At 37.6% G+C, this 23,893-nt stretch overlaps 1 long non-coding RNA gene across 1 annotated transcript in view; it reads right to left on the bottom strand.

Annotated features, from left to right (window-relative positions):
• Positions 1–1,450: 1,450 nt before the first annotated feature.
• The window catches only part of LOC135179762 (uncharacterized), a 220,740-nt gene continuing 198,297 nt past the window's right edge, over positions 1,451–23,893 (bottom strand). The window contains exon 4 of the long non-coding RNA XR_010304114.1: positions 1,451–1,647. This is a non-coding gene — a long non-coding RNA (uncharacterized LOC135179762). The remainder of the gene's footprint in view (positions 1,648–23,893) is intronic.

Below are 23,893 nucleotides of genomic sequence, written 5' to 3' on the forward strand. Positions count from 1 at the left end.
TAGTTGCACAAGAAATTTGACCAAAATACTGACTCAATTACAGTCTTCATGTGTGAAACTTCTTATATAAATAATTTTGTAAAATATTAATGTAAAAGACTTGCAGCTGAAACATCAATTATTGAACAGGAAGTAATTAAAGGAAAGATTTGCTGAGGCTGGAGTACAGTGGAAAGAAAAGTGAAACATCTAAATCTTCAGTGGAATCATAAAGTTTCCTATTATTTGCAATGTAAATTTCCCACACACTCAGACATGCAGCTCTCTGATCCTCTATTTTACTACAACTGAATGGGTTTTTTTCACAAGACTTGAGAAAACCTGACCCGTGGTTCTCCAAGAGACCTGGAAAAATTGAAGGTCAGAACAGAATTGATGCTAACATCCTCATTGCTGTCTACAACTACCTGAAGGGAGGCTGTAGCCAGGTGGGGGTTGGTCTCTTCTCCCAGACAACCAGCAATAGAACAAGCGGGCACAGTCTCAAGTTGTGCCAGGGCAAGTATAGGCTGGATGTTAGGAGGAATCTCTTCACAGAGAGAATGATTGGTGTTGGAATGGGCTGCCCAGGGAGGTGGTGGATTCCCTGGGGGTGTTCAAGAAAAGACTGGATGAGGCACTTGGTGTCATGGTCTAGTTGACTGGCTAGGGCTGGGTGCTAGGTTGGCCTGGATGATCTTGGAGGTCTCTTCCAGTCTGGTTGATTCTATGATCCCATTTCTGAGCTAAGATTTTCCTTCTTATGTTTATCTGCAGAGTCTTTGCCGATCACAATACAGGATGATTCAATGCACTAAAATATTTTCCCACCTTGATATCATGTCAGTGGGAGGAAGAGAGTTCTCACTTGCTAAGGGATGCACGTATGGAATCTTTGTGCATCTCATCATCAGAATTGCCTTCTCTTGTCATCTCAGACTACCCAGTCTGGTCAGAGGTCAGTGGAGGTGCCACCTTCCAGCTCAGACATGGAAAACAGACAGTGCTGCTCAGGAGACTGCATCTCTGGGTCATTCTGGCTCTGTCACCTCAGAGGGTCTATGCCTTCATCTGAGAGCACTATAAAACAGCCACCATCTCTCCTTACTTCCAGTTGTGCTGCCACATCAGGGTGGCTAGGAATCCACTGGTGTCAACAACTACAACCTGTCCTAAGCTGTGTGCTGCATTGCAGAGTGTATGTGGTGTCCATAGGTCGAATCAGACTGAGTACCAGGATCAGGTCAGGCACACCACAAGATATGATAAATGAGAAGTGTTCTTAGAAATGCTGTTTGTGATACACTACATACCTCTAATTTGACACTGGACCCTAGAGTGGCTTCCCTGGTGTACCCTGTAGAAGTGAAAGAGCCTTTGAAGCTTTTGTTTCCCTGCTTGAAAGGCTAAATGCACTACATAGCCATAGACGCAATATGCAGCATGAGTAACCACAAGTTCCACATGAAAGTATAATTAAGCCATGCTGTTGTAATTTATTGACCTGTCTATTCACTGAAATATTAATATTTTTAACATAATGTTGATTGTTCACTTATCCTTTGTTCCAGGAACTCAAAGATTGTTTTGGATATATCAGTGTCTGATGTATGTTTTTGCTTTTTGTGTAGACTTGTGTAGTGAAGTCAAATAGGAAGGCTGATTTATCTGCAACAGGCACAGCAAAAGAGAACTCTCATCAGGCACTTGGGAAAGAAAGTACACTTTTCACAAATAAGTTGTTAATTTCTTTCCCATTTCAGCACCTCTGTACTCAGGGACATTGGAGCAGCTGTGATGAGAGTGATGGATGTTGCAAATTGGTTGCCATTGAACTCTTGCAATTTTAAAAGGTCACAGATTGAACAAAATGAAAAACCTATGTTTTGGCAGAAACAAAGTTACCCTGGCATGGCAATCATGCCAACAAATAGATTTGTGCTCATACACAACACAAAATTATGTAACTAGTTCTAGAATACTTTTAAATTCTTTTTTATAAGGCTGTAATCTCTTTAGCTTGTTTTTTTAATTAAATTTAAATTGATCCACATTAAAATTAAGTTAAATTTCAAGAGCTTGATTTATTATTACTGTGTTTTCATTTATCTTGTGTTCAAAAATTTATTTCAGGTTATCCCTATACTTCTAATGTTTTATCTGCCTGACTTCTGCATCCCTCAAGTGTCTATGCATCACAGATATTCTCACACAGCCAATAAATTAGTTCCTTTTGTACAGCTCTGTTCTGTGTTACTTCTACCACTTGAAGAAAGATAATTCCATGAAGATTTTGGGGTTGTTAAAAGTAGTAGTTAAAAGTGAGTGCTTCTTTCTCTAGTGTTCATTTTCTTCTAATTGTCAATAATCACATTTCTGTGCACATATGTGCTGGTTTGAGGCTAATTGGAGTATTTTAATGAGAGAAATTAGATCTTTGGCTGTGAAAAGAAAACAATAGTGATGTCTATGTTGCCCATTTGTTCTGTTGAGACATATGAAAACAAGAACACAAACAAAGATAAGTCAGTCTCTGTCTGTGGCTGCCTGCTCGTCATATTAACTCCTCTCCCAGAAACTGCATAACTTGAACTAACCAATCTTCTAATACCTCTTGTCACCCTTTTCCAGTTCACCCTGCATGTAAGAGAGATACTAAGATATGGGAGGGAGGGTGGAAGAAGGAGGAGGGAGGGGAGTTGGTTTCAAAGCCCTCCTGGGCAGCTCTGATGCTGAGAGGGGTTTCATATCTCTGTATTACTTTTAACTTGCATATTACTGTATATAGTTGTAGATACATATGTATATATTCTATTGCTTGTAAATTGTGCAATATAATTACAATTGTGCAATATAAATACAGCTTCATTCTTTAAACTCCAGTCAGTTGAGTTTAGTCTGGGTGAATTCCTAACCTATATGGGGGTGCAGGTAACTCCCAAACCTGCGCAATATATCTGAAGAGAACAATACTTTCAGCTAGTAGCTTACATGAACATTTCCATCTTTTGATTATTCACTCCCAGAACCACAAAGGTAATTAGTTGCCTAACTCCTGCTTAGGACTAATTTGCCAATGAAAAAAAAAAAGGAAATACAAACCCACAAATAATAGTCAGGTACACACATATCCTTTCACACCTTGTTCAGTAGAACAGAATCAGTCTCACTGTGTAAGCTGTCCAAGTTGGTAGGGAAACATTTTAAAAGGAACTCAATTGAATGGCAAACACCACATGACTAATTTCATTTGCTTTGGGACACCGATCCCCCTGCCTTCATGTAGATCAGGGCTTTACCTCTGATTGTTTCAGACTCGGAAATGAGTAGGTTTTATTACCGGCTCTCTGCAGCTGTTGAAAGGTTTTGGTAGTAGCTTATTGTACCTTTACAAAATTAGGTATGCTTACACTGTAAAAATTAATTCAATCTGAAACTTTGCAAAAGAAATATTGTCTGCCTATTTCTGACTCTTTTTGCAATTAGACCACTGCAAACCTGTTCTGAGATACAGTTTGTACCTGAACGAGCTCAATTTTCCCAAGGTCAGATTGCTTTGTGAACTCAGATATGATTTATGCATGGTAACACAGATCAAAAGTGTGTCAGAAGAAGGGCATAACTGTATGAGACAAAATATGGAAGAATAATGAGGTTGTTTCCTATTCAGGTATCTATGTACAGGCTTAATCCTTTCCAGAGAAAGAAAGATAAGAAACAGGAGTGCAAGTATTTCAGATTCAGTTTTATGTCTTGTCCTCCTGATTCTGAAGTATTCCATTATGAAAGAATAGACATTGACCTTTTTTTCTCAGAGTTTAGTAGGATATAAACTAAGTCATATATGCACATATAAATATATCTAAGATGCAAATATGACCAAACAGGACACAATATATGGTTGAGCACAATCTAGAATGCAAGAAAGCTTATTGAAATGCATGAAAATTTCAATCATGTGTGATCATAGGAGGATGAATAAGTAGATGTCAAAGGATTTTCTTAAAACAACTGAAAAAATATAAGGCTGTTATTAAAATCGAGTAAATACAGTGTAACTTTAAAATTAAACACTAAGTCTTCAAGGAGAACAAGTCAAAGACACAATCAGACTCATGTTATAGTACCACAAAAACCTTTGAGTAAGACCAATTTGAATAACTCAAGAACCACAAGCAAATATTTCATGCAAAAATCACTCTTCAGACACACTGCAATCATATATGAAACTCTGACACATGAACTCAAATCTTCTGCTTAGTGCTGGTAACTTTAAATATTAAACATCTCATAAAATAATTACACTCAAAAAACTAATCACTGTCAATATTTGCTTTCTTACTAAGAGCTACCAACAGTTCCCAGTAAAGTTTTCTTCTTATCTCAACATCTTGAGGTGCATGGAAATTTTTGTTGTGTCAGTTGTAGGTATCGATTGAGACATTTTAACATTTAAAAATTAGTCACCCAGCAGGAGACCCAGCATGCAAGCTAAATACTTCACTCTGAGAAGGTAATTGCCTGCACTCAGGAAAAAGAAAATAATTTGCATAGGAGCTACTCTGAACTTGTCAGCTCGTATTAGGGCTTCTCCACCCCTTGGAAATTCAAAGCAGAGATTACTTCCAGTGGTGTGCATGTTGTAAAGGAGGAGATGACTTTTTGCACAAGATCTATGTGGTTAAAGAAAGTACAAGAGCTTGCTTCCAGGCAGCCTTTTTGTTCCAGAGATGTGGACCTGTCGTTTGTACTTCTCCAAAGCGTGTCTTACTGATTCGACTATCAAAAGTAGCCTGAACTTAGATTAGATCCTTATAAAGGGAGTGAAAGCTGTACACCTATGCCAAAAAATACCCCAACAAAGCCAAGCACAACCTCTGCATCCTTCTCTGAAACACAAAGCTGCCAAAGTGAGAGCACAATGCTGTTATTGCATGGTACTCTTCAGTGGTTAAAGAAAGCAGAACCAAAGATGGAAGCCCCAAACTCTCTCTGAGTTAAATGACAGAATCTACCACAAAATCAACATTATTCTTTGTGAGCACTTCAGACATTTATTGCATGCCATTTGCATAGTTTTGTAATATATTATCCAACTTTTAATGAAATATAACCTGGAAGTTATAAACTTGGGTAGAAAGGAGATTGAGTAGTTTTTTGACTAGGAGTATGTTGTCACCTAAGTCATTTACAAATATATGCTGTCTAATTCCTTCTCTGGTCATCTTTGCCATCTGCCTGAAGTTGCAAACATCACATGGAAGAGAAAAATAATTAAAAGGAGACACACTGAAATAAAAATATCAAAATAACATGATAATAATATTGATTTTGAAAAATATGTGAACTTTAAAGCAAAATAAACAGGATTTATATGATTAGAAGAAACACAGGAGACAAACATAAGGAAAATTAAGATTCATTTCAAGACAAAAGAAATGCTGACAAATCTAGTAGTGGGAAGAGAACAAGGATACATGGGGGCATGACAATGGAGAGCATATTATGGCAAGGAGATAAAGGAACTTATTATGTATTCAGGAGAATTAATTTCAAGAAAAGTATCACTGGAAGGGATTTACAAGCACAGAAGAAAAAAATTAGTGTCTCCTTTTTTGATATTCTTATTCTTAAATGCAGGTAATTCTCTTTAGAGAAGTGTGATCCGATCAGTCTGAAACCTTTTAAGTAGACATCACGATAGCTAAACACAGTTGACAGCCTGCATCTTAAACCTTTCTGGAACTTCAAAATATCTCCTATGTTTGTAAAACAAGAACATATTGGCAATGGCTTTTTTTTAAACCAAACATATCTTTGCAATTTCTGTGCCATGGCACATCACAGCTGATTATATCAAACTAAGCTATGTGTTGATGTAACCATAGCAATCATTAAATTCATTCTTGGAACTCGTAGGACCCATGGATTCTACAGCCTGTTCTAACATTTGCTCTAGAAGTGTAATATTCTCCCCTTAGAATTGTTTAATTCTTAAAGAAAATTCACAGATTTTATGTTGTGTTCAGATGCTAAAGGAGTTCTTGTGTAAATATAGCTCAGTCTAACTTTTTTTTTCATGCTTACATCTCTCACTTTCTGTTAATCAATCTGAATTAAATGAAATCTTCTGTGCCTGCTATGCATGATGCCTGGCATTGATAAATTCACTACACACTTAAGTAGTGCTTTACAGCTTGATCTGGAAGATATAAGCAGTAACCTGTAGGAAGCCAAGAGTCAAGACCTCTCAGAAGTACCACAGTAAGTGATGAATTAGATTGTTTAATTATAAGCATGAGTACAGGTTATTTGTAATCTCAATAAATCATCCAACAATATCTACACTGGGTAGAATTTTAATTCACCCTTTCAAGGAAAAACCCTGCCCTGTAATTTGCTTTTATTGAGTAGATAATGGGAAGATGAGATGATAAGGCTGAAGAGGGAATAAGCAGGTGCTAAGTTTTTTATTTTAATCTGCAGTGAGAATTTTTAATTGCCAGGATTTATGATATGTTGAACTGTTACATTAAGCCAAAGAAGTCCAATTGTTGCAAGGAATACAAGGGCAAGTATAAAGGCACTTGTCAAGTAATGCTCAGAACCTTATAGAGCAGCAAGCGAGATAACCCCCAGAGCTGTGGAAATGGGAATAGTGGATAGCTTTCTAGAACGTGCTTTAGTTTGGTGGGATGAGCAGAAGAATAGTCACAAGAGTTTGTGAAGGTACCTCTGTTTTATTCCTTGGTTCCAAATGTAAAGCTGCATCTAATTGCAATAGTTTTACAAGCTTCTGTATTATCAGTGGCTGAAAAAACAAACACCTTGGAAGAGAATAATGCAAAACTAGGCTTATTTCTTCTAAGCCAAGTTTACAGGCAAGCTATTGCTTTCCAACACATTGTGAGGTAAGGACCGGTTCAGATTGTGACAATATGCAAGTTCCTTTGATTGTCTTTATTTCTTTTTCTGTCAGCTAGACTGTGCATATATATCTCCAGGGAATTTTGATTAAAAAAAAAAACTCTGGCCAAAAATTTGTTTTCTGAAAACTGGCAACTAAAATAATGAGCATGTTTTGACTTCTCCTAAATATTCCAAAATTCCCAATATCTTACTCATCAGTTTTAAGGCTACTGATTCGCTTTAACTGCAGTTGAAACCAAAACAAATTTAGAAACTGAGGCTGTAACTTATAGCAATATTATAGTACAGTAGAGTGGTTTACTCTCCAGAAAAGATGTCTGAAATTCACAGGAGCAACATCCTCATGCTGAATATCCGAGACTGAGGCTGTAACTTATAGCAATATTATAGTACAGTAGAGTGGTTTACTCTCCAGAAAAGATGTCTGAAATTCACAGGAGCGACATCCTCATGCTGAATATCCCAGACTTGGCCTTCCTATTATAAATCATTAAGTAGTTAAAAGGTGATTTGAAGGCAAGTCAGAAAATAAATATATAAACCAGTGTTATTCTAGAGGTAGTGCATCTTACAAGGCTAAGTAAAGGAGTGGTCTGTATCCATCACATAATGACAATATAAATCTTTGTACCTTGCAAGGCAATGACATGAAAAATTAGACTGAACGAGCCAGAGATGCACTATTTGTAAGCCTCAAAGGAAAGGTTAATGCAAGTTAAATATTGACATGTCAGCAATAAGGATTATAGCAATTATAAATTTGCACTAAGACCAGCTGCTGTTTAATTATTATGTGACACTGACAGGTCAGCCTGGCAGATTGACAGCTGAAGGCATTTGCCTTATAGGAGATCTTTGGAACAGCCTCTGATCTAGGTTACACCAGTTCAATTCTACACACAAATCTCCTAGAGTCAGGGGAGTTGATTCTTATTCCCAATGGCAAAAGCAGAACCCGCTAGTATGTCATATCTGGTATTCATTTCGCTAGTGTTAGGAAAGAGAATAATTAGATATCATGCAAATACACAGCAGCACGCTTCCTCTCTTCTCTTCTTTTAGCCCCTCTAAGAACTGCTATAGAACATATATAAATACTGCTACCATCTACTTGAGAAAAGGGGAGAAAACAAGTAAGCAATCTGAATTTCTACCCTAAATAGCAATGTTTTCATTGATCTCAGTAATAATCCTCAACCTGAGCTTTTGAGAAGTGCTTGGAGGAAAAAAAAAGAATATATAGATAGTGAAAGGTAATTTCGTTGTTCTAAGGAAAAATATCTAGTGATTAGAGCAGAGTATTTCTGAAGCCCAGGGAAAAGAGTAGATTTAAATTCTCTGCTGAAATATACTGAGTCTGATTAAATTATTCATCTGGGAAAATTAATTCAATGACTGCCATTTTCCTGCACTTCTATTGTTCACTACACAATCTTGACATCCAAAAGCACTCTGAAATTATGGCAGTAAAAGCCTGCAAATGACCATCACAAAGACTTTGAATCAATTAAATTCTAATTAAACTACCACACCAAATGAACAGGATTTAACTTGTGGAGAGATCTTATCATATCACCACACGCTGGTGTATTTCTAAGAGACTCAATAAAACAGAACATCAGGCAGTCCTACCTATTATCTTTTAAGCTCTATGAAAAAACAAACCAACTTACTGATTTCAATGTGAGATTAAAACAAATGTCTAGATTGTATCTTTTCTCTTTTCAGTATCTAAGTAAAACAGGAGAATTGGCCCAAACTATGCAGAATTCCTCACAAGAAAAAAAAAGGGGGGGGGAGTATTTTTCTATGACAAAATGTTGTGGGTTTGGGCAGATATTCATCAGTTTACTTATAATAAGATGTGGTTAACTCAGACTGAAAGAAATACGGTGGAGTTCATCACTTAATTTCCTCTTCAATGCTTCAGCTGTCTTGGATTATTGAGGGAGCTGCTAGTTGAGCCTCAGCACTAGTAAGCAGAACTGCATTTTAGCTATCAGCTATCATTAAAGAATTGCTCAGTTAAAGTTTCATACATAACTAAATGAGTTGTTTGGGGGTTGGTTGTTTGTGGTTGGTTGGTTTGTTTTGGATTGAAACAGGAAATTTCTATGTGCTTCTGATTCTGTGTTATTTTCTTCTTATCCGCAGTCTTATGAATTTACTGAAGATATGAAGTCAAGGTTTTAACCTTCCATAGGAGACACTACAGCTCTTCTTGTATTCTTATCTTCAAGCTTAATTCACTTGTCAAGGGAGGTTCTCCTCCATCTCTACTCTGCCCTGGTAAGACCTCATCTTGAGCACTGTGTTCAGTTTTGGGTTCCCCAGTTTAAGAGGGACAGGGATCTGCTTGAGAGGGTCCAGCGTAGGGCTACAAGATTGATTAGGGGACTGGAGCACTGCCCGATGAGAGACTGAGGGACCTGGGGCTTTTTAGTCTGAAGAAGAGAAGACTGAGAAGGGATTTAATAGATGTTTACAAGTATCTGAGGACCAGATGTCAAGAGGTGGGGGGCAAGCTCTGCTCACTTGCTCCCTGTGATAGGACAAGGAGCAATGGAAGTAAGTTGCAGCACAGGAGGTTCCAGCTCAACACAAGGGGGAACTTCTTTACTGTAAGGGTCCCAGAGCACTGGAACAGGCTCCTGGGATAAGTTGTGGAGACTTTCAAAGCCCAAAGCCCATCTGGACGCATTCCTCTGTGACCTGAGCTAGACTGTCTGGTCCTGCTCTAGCAGGGAGGACTTGATCTCTTTGGGTCCCTTCCAACCCCTAACATCCTGCAATCCTGTAAAATTCAATTTCTGGTAAGATGAAACACATACGATGAATGGCACATGAGTAAACTGTAAAATATGACCTTAAGCAAGAGTTATCCACATCATTCTTTCCTCTTTTCATTAGAAGTAGGTTGTGAAATTGTTAAATGGGAAAAAAGGAAAAGTTAAATATATCTTTGGGAAAAAAATATATTTAATATTGAACATTTATAGCTACAAATTGAAACAAAGCAGACTGCAGCACAAGGACTTCCAAATTTTAGACTTGGAGCCAGGCTTCCGACAGGTTACAAAGAATGTATCACACAGGGCCAGCATTGTCAAAAAGGAAGTCTACAAGAGATGCATAGGAAGATTGTGGCTTGTTGATGTGAATCAAAGTAAAGAGAGTGGTGGCAGTTAGTAGATTTCTTCAAAAAATCACGTTCCTGAGCCAAACAAGACCAGTAATGCAGAGACATTCTCTAGTGTCATTCCACTGCGTTCTCCACAATAAACAAAGAGCTGAATTGAGACTTCTTTATGGCCATATACTCTGGCTGCAGCAGCTCCAAAGCAGCCCAAGGAGGTGAGGTGAAATGAAAGTCTTATACATATGTTCCTTGAGCTTTAGAGAGGAAACACTGGAGATATTTCCACACTGCAGTAGTTTAGCAGAGATTATTTTAAGAGCTTGCAAGTGATCAAAACATAACCATGCATTTGTGTTACAAAAGTTTATATTAATGATTAGTCTTAATGTTTGCAAGTATGCTCTTCAATCAGATAAAAAAGTAGATTGGATGGCTGCAACAGCTTTCTCTCCCCTCACCCAAACCAATAGCAATAGCAGTTGTTCTGAAACAAATACATTAATAAGTGTAGTTTCAATCAAATGGAGCAGACTATGTTTTAATGGGGATGCTTTCTCAACTTGAATGCACAAATCCAATTTTTGCAGAGAATTTAAAGACGTTTCCCCAGTTTGAAGGCAGAGTTGTAAGGGAATCGTGGCACATATTTCAAAGGCAAACACATTTAAAAGATTGACCAGTCTCAATTATGTTGTTAATTCCTGAGTGTGCTCTCATGAAAAAAGTCATAACAAAATTCAGGGGGTCTGGCAACTGAGAGAGTGTTTCTGCACCTGGCATCGTACATGCTCTGCATCACAAGCAGGCAGAAAAGTAGAGCTCTGCATTTTTCTGGAGCTCTTCACCCTGATATAACAATAGCAGTAAGTATGTTCAACTATCAAGTTTCTAGTCACATGATCCTCTGATATTTTCTTGTAACTTTCTCTGAGCTTGACTATTAATGTTAATAATTGTTGATCCTCAAGAAAAGTTTAATCACCAATTTTCACTGTAAATAATTAGAGATAAATATCAGATGTTTTGCTGAGACTTAAACGATTGTACTGACAACTTGATGTGACAAAACCTGACTGTTTTCCATTTGGTTTAATTTCTCTTGCCTTCTGTGGGAATCCTCTGAGTAAACACTTGATCCTACACACAATTATTACTTTACCAAAATGTTTAAAGGATTCCAACAATAAATCACTTGTTGAACTCAATAGCTTTGTTATCCATGAAGAGATATGATGCTTCAAAATGTGAAATGATTAAAACCAAACTTCTTAAAACAATAAAGTGAAAAAAAAGCCTAATTCTTTGTCCTGAAGAGGTTTTCAGTTTTATGTGAGAAAAAAAAAATAATCTCTCTCTGAAACTCTTTTTCTGGTATAGAATGAGATCAGAAAACCATCTAACTTTTCAGCAATACCCTTCACTTTCTCCCATGTTCCTCCAGTGACATTAAGATACACCAAAGAAAAAGGTATATATTTGGTTTGGAATTTACTGTACAGTTAGAGTAATTATTATGTATGTGGCATTGAAATGATGAACAGAAGACTTCTATTATTATTTACAACTTTGAACACAGCAGAGTTTAGTAATGTCCAAGATAAGAGCTGAGCCTGACAGATAGCTGAAATCAATGAAAAGCAAACTGAGCTGAAAAGGGGGGGGGTGGAGGGGGGGTGAGCCCCTTTATGTTTGAAAGTTTCTCTCACATGTATTCTGTGTTTACAAGTTACAGGATTCATAATATTTCCAAGATCATTGCAGGAAAAAAAGGGAATGAGAGGAGGGATTAGTGTGAGCAAATTTTATTGCATGGAGTTTTTCCTGCTGAGGATGGGGAAGTATTCTACCCACTCTTCAACTTTTGCTCTAACCTGAGACAGCCATGGGCACAATGACTACAGGAAATGTCTGCTTGCCACAGAAGAATCCTCTATCAGCATTCATTCACTATGCCTACCAAAGCATGGCAATAGTCAGTGGGGAGATGGTATTACCAACAGCCAGTTTATCAACCAATATGTGTTCTTTATTTCCCTGTTCACTGCCATCCACTGGCGAGACAGTGTGTTTGTGAGGAGCAGCAATGCCTGGGTCACCAAGAGGTCTGAGTGGAGCATCTATCATCCATTTGGACTATTTAATGTCTATTTATCCTCCATGAAAAAGGAATCAGTTCACATACCTAGAGTTCCTGCAAATTGTAAAAAATGGTGAAGATCACTGTCATAACCACCAATTAGTCTTCAAGTAAAATTAGCTTTGTTGAACAATTTATATTTCCCATAAATTCGTGTTAGCTGGCATGAATTGTTCTCCTTTATGTCCTTGGCAGTGAAAGTTTATCCACTTTATCATAATTAAAGATAAATATTCCAGAGTTATAAGTATGGTACTTCTCTTGTAACTTCTGCATATTGGTCCAATATAACCTGTCCTGCTTCCTGTATTTTTCTGCTATCTCTGAGATTCATTACAAATCAACCCTATCAAGCCAAAGATGTCATCAACCAGCCCTTCTGCATGCAACTCTTCCAGCTTGATGATTGCAAGTATTTATCATCACCAGATGTTATTTAACATCCTTCTTAGCTATTAATAGATGATATCTATCTAGACAACAGACATTTTAATTCTTTCCAAATGTGGGAGTGTTACTAAACAATTTTGGGGGCTTTATTTCTTAAAACATCTTAATCTCTTCTCCTTTTAAGGAATGAACTCAATTCTCTAAGATACCTGTTGTTCTAATGAAAAGAATATATATTGTTGTCTAAGTCTTTATAGTATGCCTTTTATAATATTTAATTTCACTGACAATGATCTACACTTAAAAGCATCTCTACTTGAAATGTGATTCTGCTTTTAACATTTTTGATGTCTTGTGTTTCTTTCTTAACTTCTGTTCTAATTTAACCACCATAAAAATATCAGGTATACAGCCAGTTGTCCCCTTCCTCATGATCATGCTATATTTTGTCATTGACTAAACGATGCTTAAAGCATTCTGAATTTTATTCACATGGTCTTTTGTCTTTGGACTGCAGCCATATTTCTTACTGACAGGTTTCTTTTTTCTGGTCTAGTTAGATTATTTGTGGGGCAGTACATCTTAATGGGTTAACTTCTCTAAAATGGAACAACACATTATTTAAGTTTAGAAATTAAGTGATTGATATAATGTATAAAGGGAAGTCATAAAGATGTGAAGAAAGGCAGTATCACCTGTCAGTCTTGACAATTATAACTCTGTAGCTTAAGTCAAACCTCTTACATGTTATTTGACTAAACCTTTTTCTGCTATAGATACCCTAAATTTTTCCTGCCCAAGGCTAACAACTCAGAAAGTGCTGGAACTGGTCCATCTCTGGCATTCTGGAGCTGTTACTCCCCAGTAGATGACAAACTTACAAGTGTTACAACACAGAGTGAAGAGAAGCACATTTTATGCATCACAATTACATCAAAAGAAATACAGCGTGGCTGTAGTAGTTGTATGCTCTCCAAGCTGTTCAGAACTTTAACTATCCTATAATAGGGGACTGCATTGTCCTTTGATTTTCATAATCTGTTTTCCTGATCTTTGAAAAGCACATAGAAATTATGCAATTTAGAGAGGCATGTGTCTGCATAGTCTTAAATATCTGATTAAAGACGTCTACAAGATGTCAAATTCATGAGTTACCATCAAATTCTTGCATATGTTTATGAGGCTGTTTAGCTTTACACTGAGTAAATAAAAGTACTGAAGACTATGGCAACGATTGCTAATTCTTTTTGTTGTTCATGCTTTGAGACATATGGAACTTTATCTATGAGAAACTACTATTCTTAATAGAGTTTTCTTTTCTATTAATCTTTCACACACAAGCACTAGTTTGTAACACTTTCCAGTCTCTCTAACTGGCCAGAATGCATGTTTCAGACCTATGTGGCTACTTCTCTTTCTCTTGGTTAGTTAGACACATGACACAACGTAGATGGGAGGGAATCTGGAAATGTGCGATGAAGTATACCTGAAAATTCAGGAGGACACAGTTACTAGACATGGAAATTGAGTACCTAAGCTGCAACCAACACATCAGCTCTTTCACAGCACTTCAGACTGGTGCTTTACATTTCTCTTCCTAATATAATGAGAGCTGGTAGGAATTGCCCAGAACGAGCAGAAATGAGCACCCAGAGAGGTGGGCGAGTCACACACCCTGGATGTGTTAGAGGGTTGTTTGGGTGTGGTGCTTAGATACATGGTTTAAAGTGAATCTTGCAGCATAGGGTTATGGGTTGGACTTGGTGATCCTGAAGGTCCTTTCCAACCTGGATGTTCCTGTGACTCTGTAATAAAAATGACAGTTCTGTTCGTTAGACAAATTGGAGTGCTTTATTCCATCAGGATAGAAGAATCCTTCTCCCACAGAATTCCTGCTGCATCTGAAACCCATCACAAACCCATTTTCCATGCATGTGTGTCGTGCCCAAAAATAAAGTTACAAAACAGTTGAGGTAGAATTTTGCAAAGTAAGCCCTGTCTAACCGGGGGGCCAGCAGGCCCCCCGGCCTTTGATCACCTTCACCATTCACCCAGTGCGCACCAGGGGCACTCACCAGTCACGACGGGAGAAGGATCCCTCTGCCCAGTTGGGCAAGCTTAGGGCTTCTGCCTTTCCTGGGCAATTTAAAAGGACAGGAGGGGCAAAGTGGTCACACCTGGGGTGGGAGGAGACTCCGGCAGAACCCAATCACGAGTTTCTTGTTTGGTGTTAACGAGGGCAGTTCTACAGATGTTTGTGGAGAGAGTATTCTTCTACCAAGCACACAGTGGGTGATCTTTATGGGTAGTCCCAGGGCAAAAGTGTGTTCAGGAATCCAAGGACTGCTAAAACTTTTGTTTGAGAAGGAAAGTTTTGTCTCAAAATATCTTCTTTTCTAGTGAAAAGAACATTTATTTCCTAGGAACTGTGCTTAGTCAATACGGAAGCTCATTTGGCCTTTCTCACTTCTCTGCAAATGAACTTTGAGACTTTAATTTAATCTGCTTTGTGCTAGCCAACACAGAGAACAACTTCCTTTCTCCATTACACATGTCCATATCTCAGCTAAGATATGCACATCTTACACGGGTTAGTGTTACCCTGAGCCCAAGCAAGTGCGTGCTGAGAGGGATAGATGAGAAACCTGCAGTTTGAACTCCACCCACCAGTAGCCAGTGCTGATCTGGAGGTCAAGGTGTCTGTGTGTCCCCTCCATTAAATCTTTAGTCTACACAGTCTGGATTTAAAATAAAATCCCTCAGATTACTTCCCTGCTGAAAAGTTTGGCAAGAAAAAATGAATTCACACAGCATACGAACAGATGTAAAGAAACGGTTATAAATGTGCAGTCAAATGTCAATTCATTTGGCAAATGCAATTTTCACTGTAATGTACCTTTTCCTCATGAAAAGTATATGTTATATATACATTTGGTGGATAACCCTTCCTTTGAATTTCAGATTTGTAATGGTGTATCAATGTAATCTTTGCCATCTCATCCAAAGTTAAAATGGCTTTTTAAAGAGCATAGCTAATAGCAAGTTACCCTTAAAAATCAGAATCTAAGGCTTTATCTATATTCATGAGTATTTATAAGATAAAGTTTGATTTTCTTTGTAGAAGTCCCTTTGATCTGGTAGAATGTACATGGAACCCTCAGTATGTACAATGGAAATGTTTTTCTTTTTATGGGAATGCAGTGATTCTTGCATTTCCCCCAACGGGGTTTGAATTAGTTTAGCAAAATGTGGTTTACCCACAACAGCTGCAGCCTGCACCTGTGCAGTATTTCAGAAATTCATTAGAAATAGTATATTACTTTTTCATTGCTATGTTGTGGAGGAAGCAAATGGGCAGAAAGTGGTTACTCAGGCCTCATGAATAAGAAACTAATGCAATATCAGTTTGAAGAGGTAGTTATTTTTTTGAGGTATGTAACTAAATGAACAAAAGAATCAAGTCTAAAGAAGAAAAATGTCACATTTTCACTCTTACTTCTAAATTGAAACAACTACTAAGCTGGATATAGAATGTTTGATGCTTCTAATTTTCTTCAAAGCTGTAAACTTTATTTTTAAATTTTATTTTATTTTTAGAATCAGTGACACAATTCTTTATTCCAGAAAGTATGGGCATAGAGAAACCTAATGCACAGTGACTTGGTCAGTGGGCAAATTAGACTCCTATAAAGCTATGAATTAACACCCCTGGGTAAACTGAACAGGAGAAGGTGCTACAAGAGTTTCAAGAGTTTCAAATCTTGCTTTTGCCAGACACTAGTGCCCCCAGTCTGCATTCAAGTCATGGTGATCTGCAAGCACTTGCTGCGCTGAGGGAAGTGCACTGCACATTTCAGCATCTCCCAGGGTTGTGCTTAGCTCTGGCTTGAGACGTGGAGGCTGCCGAAGCATGAACCACCCCAGGTCAGCAAGTGCAGGGTGCATGTTGCCATTAATGAAAGGGGACAAGTAGTTAAGCCAGTCACTCTGCACAAACACCCATCCCTACTCCATGACCACACACACCCACACACACCCCTCGCCAAAACAAATATGTGTTTGTCTCCTCTCTAGTGTGTTTTATTAGCAACAATGTCAGATGGCACAATCCATACCTTGGAAATGGAATCCTTTTGCTGAATTCCTGATCTCTGTTTTGGTGATAAAAGCATGAACCCATGACCATAAACTTCAGACAGTATTCTTGTAACTGTGTTTGCAGCATTTTAGAGTTTGTTAAAGACAGAAAATAAAAGTAAATTAAATATGCTTACTTTCATCCGTTTTTAAAAGAGGCCTATGGCAAGGTGCCCAGAAAATAAATGTAAAATGCCTCCCAGTTGGGGGCTTTGTTTTTATTTTTAACAATAATAATATTTTTTTAATAATAGAAAAAGAAACACAGAATGCCTTCCTATTAAATGCAGATACAGTAACAATCTGACTTGAGTTTTTCAAATAGCTACAGAGAAATCACTTAAAATAAAAAGAACTAATTCTGTTGAAGACTGTCACTAGTCTTGACAAGTTAATGAGGGTTAGATTATGAGAGTATTATTGTTTTAGCAGAGTATTATGTTCCACTCAGATTCTCCTCCTGACTTCATAGACAAAACTTGCTCAGAAATCTGTGCCAACTATTACATTAGGTTAATGGGACTCTGACACGCAAAACAAGGCAATGTAGACCTGTTCACCTACTACATGGGAAAGAGATACTGTAGCTACAAATACAGAAGGGATGATAGACAGTTTTAGGGATTGTTGTTTGCTTTTTTTTCTTTTGAAATGAGAGAAGGAGGTAAAGTGATTAAAATTATCTCTTATGCAGAGAGCACAAATTAATTAATGCACATCATTGTGCCTAAGTAGGCCATTTTTCTTGTAGCTTTAAAAAAGATAGAACACTTCCTAGAACACCCAACAGCTGAGAAAGTCTCATAGAAACACTGTTTTCACCTATAATTTCTTGAGGATATGAAAATAAGTATCTCTGTTTTCCTTTTTCTTACCTCGGAGGACAACTACAATGTTGAAAGAAGGGCTGCAGGATCAGTCTTTACAGATACTGTGTCCTGCTAGCATGCATTGGCCCTGAAAGGGAAGATGATCCCCCTAGCACTGTCACTTGGTCATTTGCACAGAAGGAGACTGCTTTATATGTCTTTTTCTGTATTGTATCCTGTTTCTTTTTCTATTGTCACCTGCATCTGTCTGTGGCTATTGTTAGTGAGGTGATCTACTTTGCTTTCTGAATGCTCATAGCCTCTGTCCTGCTACACCTTCCTAATGTGTGGACGCTCAGCTGCATAACTAATCAATAATACAATTTGTACCCATCAGTTTCAGTTCAGTCTTTATGTGTCTTAACCTCTTAATCATTAACCCTTCCCTCCTCTCTTTCGCACATAGCTTTACTTCCACCTTGACCATTGCACCTATTTGAACAGCTACTTCCACCACACTTTGTGCCAGGTTACAGTCTCTGTCTCTCCTTTTCCCTTGGACACAAGTGGGCCTTTGTTGTCCTGTCATAGCTGAGATCAAGGAACTTGAGCCATTTTCTTCAGTCCTTAATCAGTGACCTACAGAACAGTCATTTGATTAAAGAGTGTGAACTTAGGATCTATAACATGTGACAGTACACATGAAATTGTTTGTATCCAGAAAGAAGGTTACATTATTCTATCAGCTAATGTGACTCTCTTCTGATTTTAAAACACATATATTTATCTATGCACCTTTTCTAAGCTTTTCCATATCCTGATGATTTTAAAACAATGCCAGGAAGCAAATATATCCACTATTTTTAGTATTATTAGTATTTATTATATAGTTTAATATGGTAAATATTAGGTGTATATCCCTCTACAGTTTCTCTTACAATAACTTTGTAGTGTACTGTATTTCTTACACATACAAGGAGAGAATAATTAGAATCTGGGAAAAAAATTATTTTAGTGGCTATATGCATAGGAATATAGATTAGAAAAAGGGAAAAAAGTGAGTTAGAATTGGAGGGGGGAAGTGCTAAATTATTAGCATCTAGCTTTTAAGTAAAGGCAATTATAAATGGGAAAAATGACTATACTGAGCTCAGTGAACCAGAGTGAGCACAGATTTATGAATGGAACTGTATGTGTGGCAAAAGTAATGTCACCTGCTTTTGGAGGAGAGCTTGGACTTTCAAGCTGTGTCTGGGCAAAGAGCCATTCTGAAATGCTTTAAATCATGTCACCAGAATGTAAATCACACAACAATGTGAAACACTGGCATACTAAGGACAGCAAACGTTTGAGCTTTGTGCAACATTCCATTTTATCACAACACCATGATTGCAAATTTTCACTTAGCCAGAGCATTTCAGAATGAGAGTGCAAGTGCATGTAAACTTCTCCTACAAACTGCAGGTTGATCAGGTTTGCCTTGGCAGCAGCATTTGTTTAATCAGCCTGCACTGACATTTTGTGAAAGACACTCACGACACAGTGTCCTGAGAGTGTGGCCTCTCTGGATTTTATTCTTGTTTGATCATTGCTCAGATGTGCCCCCCACCCCATTACTCCTTAAGCTATGTTCTGTGGGGTTTTGCTGATGGTATTTAAGCTGACATAGCAGCTGAAATGACAAGCAAACAAAGCCACAGAAGCCCCTCTGCTTACAGCCAGCCTCATCCTTGACAGTTTGACCTTGTCCTGCTAATTTTAACTGTCATCCCAATTGGATTTGAGAGTCAAAGCACAGATTAAATCAGTAATATAGAAATATTGTTCACATTTTATGTTCATGCTCCTGTTTACAAGGAGAAAATGTAGAAAGAATTCGTGATGCCCAGTCAGGTTTGAGGATATGGAGGTCATTTTGCCAATAGGTGTATTCACATGGAAAGAATACTATTAAGTTTCACCCTGTGAAATAAGCTTATCAGACTGCAAAGAATAGATCAAGGTCTTCTGTAGTAGAAAATAACTGTAGTCCTATCAGCAGGAGTACCTTCTGCAACCCTCTCCAATCACTGAAACAATACACTTTAATTTGCTTCTGATAAACAAGGTAGCAACTGTTTCTTCAGTACATTTTTCTCATAAACTTTCTGATGTGGATTTTGAAAGCTAATTTGGATATCATTTGTTTCTGCTCATTCCCATGGTTTCCCAGCAGGGCGTCTCAGAGGCATCATTTTCTCTGCAGTATTTTTATATCCATTTAAATATATATATGTGCTACACACTTATATGTATGTGTATACTTAAGATACAATCACTTTTTTTTTCTTTTAATATTTGCTGAAAGCTGCAGACCCAGACTGCTTTTTAATAAATTTGTCACTTCTGTAAGAGTGATATGAATGAAATACTGAGTTTCAGGTTGGCAGATGAAAAGTGGAATACAAGTACAATTTCTTCCTTGTTAAGCTTATTGTACTCAGGGAATTCAATAACTCGGTGCCATCTAGCACAAAAATGTCATTTGAGATCCTGTTACCAGAAGAAGCAGGAAAATCACTACGGTCATAAGTGAAATTGTACAGGAAGAAAGAAAAAAAAAACATATAAAAATAGAAAGTAATCATATTTCTCTATATTCTGCTCTGTCTCAGCCACCATCTTCTTCTAATTAATCTGCTGAGTGAAGTGCTATTTATTCATGACTTGAATTCGTGAGGAAAGAGAAGCCTGGCTCATGTCATTGAGGACTTCCATAGCAAAGTTCCTGATTTTGCAGGAACTAGAAAATCTTCTGTTACTGTGCTAAGAAATTTTTGCAAGGAATTAGAAATGGGTTTTTTTTCTTTTTTTTTATCCTTTGATGTTTTTTGACAGAATGGATGTTGACCAACTCCAATACATCTTCCTCTATGCTCTGCTCCTACTGAGATTGTGTTTGCACATGGTCTTTTGCTACCCAGTAAGACATGAAAGAAAGAGAAACAAGGTCTTGAACAATTCATTCTCCATCTGTCCACAGAGCTGTCTGTCATCTTAGGCAGTGACTAACACCTTCCTAAGTTTCTGAAGACACAAAACTATACTGGCTAGCAATTGCAGGCACCAGGGGGGTAAAAGACACTCAGCATCTATCTGCCTGGTGGTATAAATATTCAGTTCAGATCTGAGCTTTCATTATTTGGTTTGGCTAGCATTATTTTACTTGTTTGTAGAAGTTCATGATCCCTGTTGGAGACTCCTGAATGAGACCACTATAGAAAATAAAGCCAAATATTACTCCCCCTATCACAGGTAATGTAGCAGTTTGATTTTAGTATCAAAACTTTAGAAGATTTGTTGTTATTTTTATTTTCCTTTTTTCTTTTGGTTTTTTTCTTTTTCCTTTTTCATTTTTTTTTCTTTTTTTTTTCTTTTTTCGTTTTTCTTTTCCTTTTTTCTTTTTCTTTTTCTATTTTCTTTTTCTTCATTTTTGTTTTCTTTTTTATTTTTTTTCTTTTTAATTTTTCTTTTTCTTTTTCATGTCCTTTTTCTTCTTTATATTTTTTCCTCTTTTTTTCCTTTTTCTTTTCCTTCTTTTCTTTTTCTTTTCCTGTGATGGTTTGGGGGTTACCCCGCCCCCCCACACTTTTGAATTTACCCCAGCTAACTCAGACGGACTCTGGGAATATAGATGAAGCAATTTATTTACAGCTAGCAGAATTTACAAGCAGCTATTTACAATATATACAGTTATATACAATTATATACAGAAATATACAAAGGATAAACAATATAAAAGCACAACTCCCCTCCCAGAAACCTGAGTCCCCAGGAGGGGCTCTCAAACCACCCCAACACCTCCCCCCGGCCCTCTCAACCTTACCCCAGTTCTCAGGAAGAAAAGAGGTGCAGCCAAGAGGTTAGGGAGCAAGGTTAGTAGGAGCAGGGTTAATGAGATGTGACCAGGTCTAAGGCAAAAGCAAGAGTAAGAGACAAAATGGAGAAAAAGTCTTTCTTCTTCCCAGAGTTCTCAGCGTGACTGTGAGAGAAGTAGACACAATTGTTTTTCATTTCACTGCCCGTTATCTAGTTCTTCTACCAAAACATTCCAGCTTGCTTCAAACTAGCACATTTCCTTTTTTCCTTGTCTTTTTCTTTTCCTTTTCTTTTTCTTTCTTCTTTTTTCCCCACTACAACTCAAATCCTATCTGTTATTTCAATATCATTACAGTGATTTAATTCCCTTGGAGGGTTTTAGGTGGGAGGAGTCATTACAGCAGTACTGAGGCAATTTAGAAGCATATATTAAGTACTTAATAGAATCTAATAAGCTATCATATCATCTCAATTGAAAGTATTCAACCACTAAAATATTGAGACATGAAAGCATTGGGGTAGTTCTTATGTATGGCAGAGAGCTTTCAAACATGCACACACTCAAAGGAGAGAATTTGAAAGGTAGAATTCAGAGAGCTGCAGGTTTTATAAGAGATTCTTTTTACTCCATAATACACAAGTGCCATCATTCGGTGCTGTCTCATCCCAAAATAAAATTTCCATTAGTTCAGACTACTTTTTTTTTTTTTTCAAACTGCTTTATTAGTTCATTTGCTGTGTCAGAGGAAATTAATAGGAAGTTCCATGACACAGAGCAGAGCAGTTTCATTTCCTAAGCCTACTCTTGGGGAAGAAACATAACCAGAGGAAAGAACAAGATACTAGAATCTAAGAGATAGGCTGTGAATTTCAGGTTTACCATTGCATTGCTGCATCAACTTAGAGCTGTGTGTGGCCAGCCCAGCTGACCTACTAGAAATGTATAATGAACATTGGCTGTAAGGCCTTTAGCACCAGTGCCTCAATGCAGTAGAGATCCTAGTTGCTTTTTTTGTTCTTACATTATCATATAGTGTGAGCTTTGCAAACTAACATTAATATTTTTTAAAAGGGAAGACCATAGGCTATGAAAGACCTTGAAATGTTTCACCACTGCCATCACTCACAGTCTGGACTCTAGTAAAGGACCCAGGAGACTACTACAACCTGATTTTCTCCCTTTAGACTACCTAAGAGCAGTCTTGCCTCTAGTGATCACAGCTCAGCTAGCAGGGAGATCTGAGTTCACAATTCTAAACCAGTAAAGAGCGGTTTGCAAAGTAAGCCAATTATTTTCCATGACATTAGTTATTACAGATGGTTTAATCTTAATGTGAATTCCTGTAATTGATCATTAGTTCCTTTCCCTAAAGCAAATGTGTAATCCAACAATGGTTCTGCCAGATGTTCAAGCTTTGAACATACATTTCATGGACAGTGAACCATCCCTCTAAGCCTATCTTGCGAAGCCACTCAGGATTTCCTGTTCTTTGAAAATAACCCAATGTGGGCAGATTTCATACTTCTGAGTTCTCTTTTTCTTAGACAAACTTGTCATAAAGCATCTGAATAGTGCAATCCAAGCTCTCTACATATAACATTTTCCTAAGCAAACCTACAACAGCAAAGAGCAAAATGTGAATTCAAACCCACCAAAACAAAAGCTTCTATATCTTGCAGTAAGAATCTACTAATTAGAAAAGATCAAAAATCCATTCTTTTGGTCTGCTTTATAGAAGTGCTTCACACAAAACTGCTTTAATTGTTGACATCATTCTGGCCAATGCTATTTCAGTAATGAAATAACATGTCTGTTTTCTGACAATCTTTTTTCAGAACTACACTTTCTGTCAGTCAGATAGGCTTCAGTATATACACTTTATAATAGACAAGTCAACACTGTACAGCTTTTTAATAAGATTTTAACTATTTTGCAGCCTGAAGTGAGGGAGAAAGTGAGTTCTAAGATGGCTTTTAGCTGTGTAGCACTCCCAAGCCTTTTAGAATCATTTTGATGCAGTTATTCAAGGGGCTAATCTCCTTTACTTCTTTTACTATGCAAAGATTTTTATTCCAAATGCTGCAAGTTATCACAGAATCACAGAATGTTAGGGGCTGGAAAGGACCTCAAACCTGTCCAACCCTCCTGCCAGAACAGAATCACTTATAGCAGATCACACTGCAACACATTCAGGCAGGTCTTTAATACCTCCAGAGAGGGAGACCCCACAACCCTGCTGGGCAGCCTGTTCCAGTGTTTCATCACCCTCACAGTGACCTTTTTTTTTCCTCATGTTTCTATGGAACTGGAATATCTGAACACACTTCCACCCAGTGCACACCCCCATGACAAGCATCTCTTATTACTCCAATCACTTAGCTTCCACAGCTTTGGAAACTAGCTGTGCTGAGGAAATAATAACCATCATCTATCCACTATGGACTCAGCAACATAAAGAGATGCTGAAGTTACTTTCCCCACCTCTCTCATTTCTAATTTAATAAAGACAATCC

The sequence above is a fragment of the Pogoniulus pusillus genome, chromosome 11 (genome assembly GCF_015220805.1).
Source record: "Pogoniulus pusillus isolate bPogPus1 chromosome 11, bPogPus1.pri, whole genome shotgun sequence".
Classification (NCBI taxonomy): domain Eukaryota; kingdom Metazoa; phylum Chordata; class Aves; order Piciformes; family Lybiidae; genus Pogoniulus; species Pogoniulus pusillus.